Genomic DNA, 8,205 nt, shown 5'->3' with positions numbered 1-8,205 from the left:
GCCGGTGGCTCAAGCCTGTAATCCCAGCACTTTGGGAGGCCGAGACGGGGTTTCACCGTGTTAGCCAGGATGGTCTCGATCTCCTGACCTCGTGATCCGCCCGTCTCGGCCTCCCAAAGTGCTGGGATTACAGGCTTGAGCCACCGCGCCCGGCCGCAACCACTTTCTTTATTCCTGGCTCTTCTGTTGTCTTTGAGACTAAGTCACAAGTGGAACAACAGCAGCAGCTAGAAGCAGCAGTGGATACTTTCTAGGGCCTACCACGGGGCCCACCACAGGCTCTCCCTTCACTCCTGGAGAGATCTAGATTGTTACTGCCATATATGAGCCATCTTGGTGGGAGAAGGTTGAAATTCAAGTCTCTAGACTGCTGATTATTGGATTATTTTTCTTTACTTTGGCACATTGATCTATCTAAAACAGATAGGAGAATCCTCCCCACAGGGTTCCACAGAGAGACTCCCAACTTGCAACTGTGCCCTCCATACTTTTCTGCCTTAGTTTTTCCCTCCTCATTCAGATACCACAGTACATCAGTGCAGAGTGTTACTCCATCTCCAGCCACCCTGCCCCTTTTACTAGATTGTTCCTAACTGGTTGATCTCCTCACTGTCCCATTGCAGGGCAGGAACTGATGCTAGGGGAGGGATGAGTCCTTGACCATCAATCAGAATGAGGAGGGATGCGCACACAGCATGAAGCAGACGAAATGCATTACAGCTGTAGTGTAAAGTGGAAGCTGTGGATTCCTATGTATGTTGTAAAGGAGGAAGGCCAGCAGCAACTTCAACCACAGAATGGGAACCTTGGAGGACAGAGTAGGAGCTCATTTCCTCTGTGCGTTTTGGCTGTTAGACTTGTGTGTATGTTTTATTTGTTTGTTTCTGAGATGGAGTCTTGCTCCCTCACCCAGGCTGGAGTACAGTGGCGCGATCTCGGCTTACTGCAACCTCCACCTCCCAGGTTCAAGCAGTTATCCTGCCTCAGACTCCCAAGTAACTGGGATTACAGGCATCCACCATCACGCCCAGCTAATTTTGCGTATTTTTAGTAGAGATGGGGTTTTGCCATGTTGGCCACACTGGTCTCGAACTCCTGGCCTCAGGTGATTCACCCACCTCTGCCTCCCAAAGTGCTGGGATTACAGGTATGAGCCACCACACCTGCCCTATGTGTATGTTTTTAAAAAGTCAGTGCTCACTTTTTGTATTTACATTTCCAAAATGAGGCTGGGTACAGTGGCGTGCACCTGTAGTCCTGGCTACTCAGGAGGCTGAGGTGGGGGAGGATCACTTGAGCCCCGGAGTTTGAGACCAGCCTGGACAACACAGCAGGACTTCGTCTCAGAAACAAAAACAAAATCAAAACAGAGCCAAACCATTGAAAAGGAAAAATAAAAAGAACATCTTTAGAGTAACCAAAGGAAAATGACATTGTATGAGGGGAAGAAAGATTTGAAATGCCATTGACTTATCAGAATCAAGTGAAATGACATATTTAAAGTTCTGGAAAAAAAGAAAACATCAACTCTTTATCTGGAAATAATCTTACAGATGAAATGAAAATATCATGCAATAATGAGGGCAAATTAAAGACGTTTTTACTTAAAGCTTAGAATCTGTCACTAGCAGACCTGTGCTACAAGAAATGCTAAATGAAGTTCTTTAGACAGAAGGGAAATAATACCAGATGGAAACCTGAATCTTCAGGAAGGAAGGAAGAGGCTCAGAAAGGTAAATATGTGGGTAAATATAAAAGACTCCTTTTCCTCATAATTTCTTTAAAATACATGACTGTTCAAAGCAAAAATTATAACTAATGAAATTTATAACATGGAATTGTGATGCATTTGACAACGATAGCTTAATGTACAAGTAGAGTGCAGGGGCTTGTATTTTATGTGATGTGGCACAATATTAACTTTAAAAATACTATGAAAAGTTAAGGTTGTTTATTGTCATCTCTTGGGCAACCACAAAAAAAGTGACTCAAAGAGGTTTTGCCAAATTCATCCATAGCAATAATTACATTATATTTGAATAAACGAAAAAATCCAATTAAAATGCAAGGATTGTCAGAATGCATTAAAAAGTAAGGCAATTATGTGCTGTCTATCAATGACGCTATTTAAATATAAAAAGAGATAGGTTGAAAGTGAATGGATGGAAAACGATATGCACAAAATATAAGCATAAGAAGGTTGGAGTGGCTATTTATCACATAACGTAGATTTCCAGACAAAGAGAATTATCAGGGAAAAGAAGGACATTTCTTTTTTCTTTTCTTTTCTTTTTTTCTTTTTTTGAGAGAATCTTGCTCTGGCTACACCCAGGCTGGTGTGCAGTGGCGCCCTCTCAGCTCACTGCAGCCTCCGCCTCCCGGGTTCTATCCATTCTCCTGCCTCAGCCGCCTGAGCAGTTGGGATTATAGGCATCTGCCACCACACCCGGCTGATTTTTGTGTTTTCAGTAGAGATGGGGTTTCACCATGTTGGCCAGGTTGGTTGTGAACTTCTGACCTCAGGTGATCTGCCCACCTCCGTCTCCCAAAGTGCTGGGATTGAGCCACCATGCCCGGCCTGGACATTTCATAATAAAACAGTCACTACATGAGAAAGACAATTGTAAGTGAGTATGTACCTAATAACAGCACTTCAAAATACATTAAGCAAAATTTGACAGAATTAAACATCTCTTCTTCAGGAATGGATAGAACATGTTTAAAAAATCAGTAAAGACATAAGATTTGAACAACACCATCAGTCACCTTGACCTAACTCACCTAACTGCACTCAACACCTGCAGAAGAGTGAACTATAAAAATGTTTACGGTGCGTTTGAAGTCGGATGTCCTTTTTTGATCATTGAATTCATTTTTATGTGCAAAGTTAGATTTCCATACTTTTTTTTTTGCTGGTTAACATAACACACATGAAAAATTTTACATATTCGAGTTTCTTTGTAATGTGATAAATAGCACTTGTCCTGAAACTATGAACATTTCTCTCTGAAGGAAGTCCTGAGTTTATTCTAAAGAGCAAATAAAGGCTGGCTCATAGCTGTCATTCCTTAATATCTTTAAATTCTCCAGAATCTTCTAATACACACATTCCATCGCCTACGTTGTTTGAAAGTAACTGACCAATAAATAGATTTTTTTTCTTAAATAGCACGTTTCCCTTTAAAGTTATGTGTAAATTCAGTTTTATAAATCCATTTAAGAAAATGCTTAGGAGAGCTGCTATTTCACATCAAAAGAAGAGTTTTAATAAATCCTTAGGTTTTTGTTTGTAACACTTTACATTTCACCGAGTATTTTTGGTTTGCTCTTTACACTGACACTGAGGTAGGCAGCATTTCACAGATGAAGAAATAGGCTGACAGAGGCCAGATTCTAACATGGAGGCCCGATAGCTACTGAATAGTGGAGCCAGGTCTTCTGGTTTCCAGTAAAAGCCCTTCCATTATCCTGTACAAATTAAAAGAATTTTTTTTTTTTTTTGAGACAGGGTCTCACTCTGTCGCCCAGGCTGGAGTGCAGTGGTCTGATCACAGCTCACGGCAGCCTCGACCTCCCAGGCTCAAACCATCTTCCTGCCTCAACCTCCTGGGTAGCTGGGACCACAGATGTGTGCCACCACACTAGACTAACCTCTATTTTGGATACAGATGAGGTCCCCCTATGTTGCCCAGGCTGGTCTCGAACTGCTGGGTTCAAGTGATTCTCCTGCCTCAGCCTCCCAAATTGCTGGGATTATAGGCATGAACCACAGTGTGTGGCCTAAAAAGATGTTTTATGTTTATTTATTTATTTTTTTAAGATGGAATTTCTGGCCGGGCGCGGTGGCTCAAGCCTGTAATCCCAGCACTTTGGGAGGCCGAGACGGGCGGATCACGAGGTCAGGAGATCGAGACCATCCTGGCTAACCCGGTGAAACCCCGTCTCTACTAAAAAATACAAAAAACTAGCCGGGCGAGGTGGTGGGCGCCTATAGTCCCAGCTACTTGGGAGGCTGAGGCAGGAGAATGGCGTGAACCCGGGAGGCGGAGCTTGCAGTGAGCTGAGATCCGGCCACTGCACTCCAGCCTGGGCGGCAGAGCGAGACTCCGTCTCAAAAAAAAAAAAAAAAAAAAAAAAAAGATGGAATTTCACTCTTGTCACCCAGGCTGAAGTGCAATGGCATGATCTTGGCTCACTGCAACCTCCGCCTTCCAGGTTCAAGTGATTCTCCTGCCTCATCCTTACGAGTAGCTGGGACTACAGGCACCCACCACCACGCCCGGCTAACTTTCATATTTTTAGTAGAGACAGGGTTTCACCACATTGGCCAGGCTGGTTTTGAACTGACTTCATGTCATCCATTCGCCTCGACTTCGCAAAATGCTGGGATTACAGACATGAGCCACCCTGCTTGGCCAATTGTTTTTTTTTTTTAAATAAAGATGAAGTCTCACTATGTTGCCCAAGCTGGTCTCAAACCCCTGGGCTCATGCAATCCTTCTGCTCAGGCCTGCCACAGTGCTGGGATTACAGGTGTGAGCCACCATGCCCAGCCAAAACCAATTTTTAAAAACGAAAAATATTTTTAAAACATCAAAGTGGAAAAGATTCTTAAACAAGATCCTCAATTCACAAATTAATATGAGTACAGCAAAATTAAATAGTTTTGTTCAAAGAAAGATATAATAGACAATGTTAACACATAGGTAACAGACTAGAAAGAAATATGATATATAAAAGCAATAAAGGGATAAATAGCTACAAAGAACTTCTGCAGGCCGGGCACGGTGACTTACGCCTGTAATCCCAACACTTTGGGAGGCTGAGGCAGGTGGATCACCCGAGGTCAGGAGTTTGAGAGCAGCCTGGGTAACATGGTGAAACCCTGTCTCTACTAAAAATACAAAAATTAGCTGGGCGTGGTGGCGGGCGCCTGTAATCCCAGCTACTCAGGAGGCTGATGCACAAGAATCACTTGAACAGGGGAGGCGGAGGTTGCGGTGAACGGAGATCTTGCTGCTGCACTCCAGCCTGGGCAACAGAGTGAGACTTTGTCTCAAAAAAAACAAAAAAAAGAACTTCTGAAAATCAGCAAGATAAAACAGGTAACCCTAAAGGAAAATAGTCAAAGGCTATGAGTAAGAATTTTAATAGATTCTGAGTCTCACCAGCAGATCACCTGAAGTCAGGAGTTTGAGACCGGCCTGGCCAACATGGTGAAACCCTGTCTCTGCTTAAAAATGCAAACATGATGGGGGCAGGGTGGTGGGTGTCTGTAATCCTAGTTACTCAGGAGGCTGATTCATGAGAATGCTTGAGCCTGGGAGGCACAGGTTGTAGTGAGTCAAGATTGCACCATCACACTCCAGCCTGCGTGACAGAGCAAGACTCCCTCTCAAAAAAAAAATAATAATAATAATAATAAATAAATAAATATATTGTTTCTACCGTTCACACTTTTAACCTAATTAGGGTTTATTTTTGTAAGTCATATGTAGTAGAGTCATAATTTATTTTCTCCTCCATGAAGTAAACCATTTTTCCATTTTCACTAAATGACCATTTCCCCTGTGATTTGTCATGCCACCCCCAGGTGATTCAGCTATTGTGCACACTCTGTTCTTTTTGCTGTTGTTGTTGTTGAAACAGAGTCTTGCTCTGTCACCCAGGCTGGAGTGCAGTGGCATGATCTCGGCTCACTGCAATCTCCGTCTCCCAGGTTTAAGCAATTTTCATGCCTCAGCTTCCCAAGCAGCTGGGACTACAGGCGCTTGTCACCATGCCCGGCTAATTTTTGTATTTTCAGTAGAGACAGGGTTTCACCATGTTGGCAAGGCTGGTCTCGAACTCCTGACCTGAAGTGATCCTCCTACCTTGGCCTCCCAAAGTGCTGGGATTACAGGCGTGAGCCACTGCTCCCGGCCTACACTCCGTTCTGTACCATTCCTGGCTCTGTGCCTTGATTCTCTTCCATTCCCTTGATCTTTCTCTATGCCCACTACCCAAAATACAGAATTTTAAAATTTTGTTGGCTGGATACTGTGTCTTTATATTGATAGGTAATTCTTTCCTCGTTTCTTTTTCAATTCTTTATATAATTCTTATATATTTAATATATATATAATTCTTTTTCAATTATATTAGCTAGTGTGTGGAGGTTTATTTATTCACCAATATTTTAGCATTTGTCAAATTCTTGCAAAAAATCTTGATAGGATTTGTATTAGTATTGCACCACATTTACAGATTAACTTTGGAGGACTGAACAATTCTACAATGACAAATTGTCCCAACGAACAGCATGATATTAACATCCATTTATGCAGAAGTTATCTTCTCCTTATTTCTATATTTTTCTCTTTAATGTATTTGAAGTTTTTTAAAGTAGTACGTGCACATAGTACATGCAAACAGTAAAAAGGGATATCAATAAAATAAGTATAGGTCAGCCCCTCACCTCGGCCCCCGCAGCTTCTCTCCCCAGAGGAAGCCAGAGATTTGCTACGCATATACAGGCATATATGGATGTTATAGGATGTTAATTGGGACCCTTCCTGTCAGAATTTCAGTAGAGGCAATGAGTCTGCATATGTTATATTCCAAATAAACCATCATGCAAAAACTTTAGCAAAGATACGTGTGTCTTTTTTTTTTTTTGACAGAGTCTCACTCTGTCACCCAGGCTGGAGTGCAGTGATGCGATCTTGGCTCACTGCAACCTCCACCTCCTGGGTTCAAGTGATTCTCCTGCCTCAGTCTCCCAAGTAGTTGGGCTTACAGGCCTGTGCCACCTTGCCCAGCTAGTTTTCGTATTTTTTTTTAAAGAAGTCATAAACAGCATTTATTACCTTGGTATATCATACTGGTCTTGTTGCTGTTCCTTCACATTTAAGTGGCTTTCCATCTTTCCTCCCTCGTCCCACAGCCTGGCTACACAGTGCGTGCCTGAACTGTTAGCCCACAGCAGCGATATGCTCATTCCGTCCACATCCCTAACATCATGCATTCACAGGGTGAAAGTCCTGGTCCACAAACCCTGCCCTACAGGAGGTTCAACGGTTGGGAGAGAATTTGTAGTAAACCAGGCCTCCCGGGATGGCGAGCTCCAGTAAGATGATAATGGAAAGCAGCCGCTTGCTGGTTGTCACTTTTCTGGACATTGAACGGAGAATCTTTCGACTTGTGCTCAAGTTTTCAGTTGTGTTTACCAGTCTACTCTTGGCGCGTTCTAAATGGTCTTGTCGTTCCCCCAGCTCTTCTGTGGTTTCTGAGCCAAGCTGGTCAGTCTCTGTGACCCGGCTCAGGCTTTCAGGGCCTTGCAGAAGCATTGCCCTTTGAGACTGTAGCCGATTCACATGCTCATTCTCTGCAGCACATTTGCGGTATTTCACGTCTCCTCGCCTTCCTGGTGTGGCTGTCAAAGCTGTGCTGCTCACCTCCCCATGGGGTTTGGCAAGGGCCTTAGACAGGGGTGCATAACGTAGCTCTTCCTCCATCCCTGCCAGCGTTTTCATTTGCTTCCTGTTGCTTTTCATCAAAATCCCTGATCAACTTCTCTTCAGTACTCGCCGTCCCCAGCAGCTGCTCTGGCAGCTCTTGTAGTCTTCATGGAGGCCGCGAAAGATTTCGTGCAGCTTCTCCAGACGCTCCGGGGAGGCGGCAGAGGTGGCCATGGCGCAGGCCCAGCTCCAGCAGTGGCCACCGAGATTGGGGTGCTGGGCCCTCTCCTAGCCCAGCGGTCAGCTGCCCAGCCCCGTGGCCATCACGGCGACCGCTGCGCCACCGCCGCCCAGGACGAGGCTCTTCCGGGGTCGCTAATTTTTGTATTTTTAGTAGAGACGCGGTTTCACCGTGTTGGCCAGGCTGGTCTCGACCTCTTGACCTCACGTTATCCGCCTACTTCCGCCTCCTAAAGTGCTGGGATTACAGGCACGGACCACCGCGCCCGGCCAATACGTGCGTCCTGAGCCCCTAGTCTACATTACGTATTTTAAAAGGTAAAGAGATATGTGAGGATGACTGTAGAGATGGCTGTGCCGTGGAGTCCTCCAGAGAAAGAGAGCGGGGAAGACCTCTGGTTGGGAGGGAGGACTTAGCGGGAACTCTCAGAAAGTCTAATATGTTCACCAGTAATTAAAGAGACACAGTGCGTTAACCGAATCTCACCTAGAAATCAGAAAAGACAAGGAAGAGATGACTAGCTCC

At 44.4% G+C, this 8,205-nt stretch overlaps 1 pseudogene; it reads right to left on the bottom strand.

Moving 5' to 3' along the window:
• Window positions 1-6,818: 6,818 nt before the first annotated feature.
• LOC112625400 lies at window positions 6,819-7,673 on the bottom strand (annotated as a pseudogene).
• Window positions 7,674-8,205: the final 532 nt, after the last annotated feature.

This window comes from Theropithecus gelada, chromosome 5, assembly GCF_003255815.1.
Source record: "Theropithecus gelada isolate Dixy chromosome 5, Tgel_1.0, whole genome shotgun sequence".
In the NCBI taxonomy this organism is placed as follows: Eukaryota; Metazoa; Chordata; class Mammalia; order Primates; family Cercopithecidae; genus Theropithecus; species Theropithecus gelada.
The sequence above is the reverse complement of the archived record's forward strand: the minus strand, read 5'-3'. Positions and strand labels throughout refer to the sequence as shown.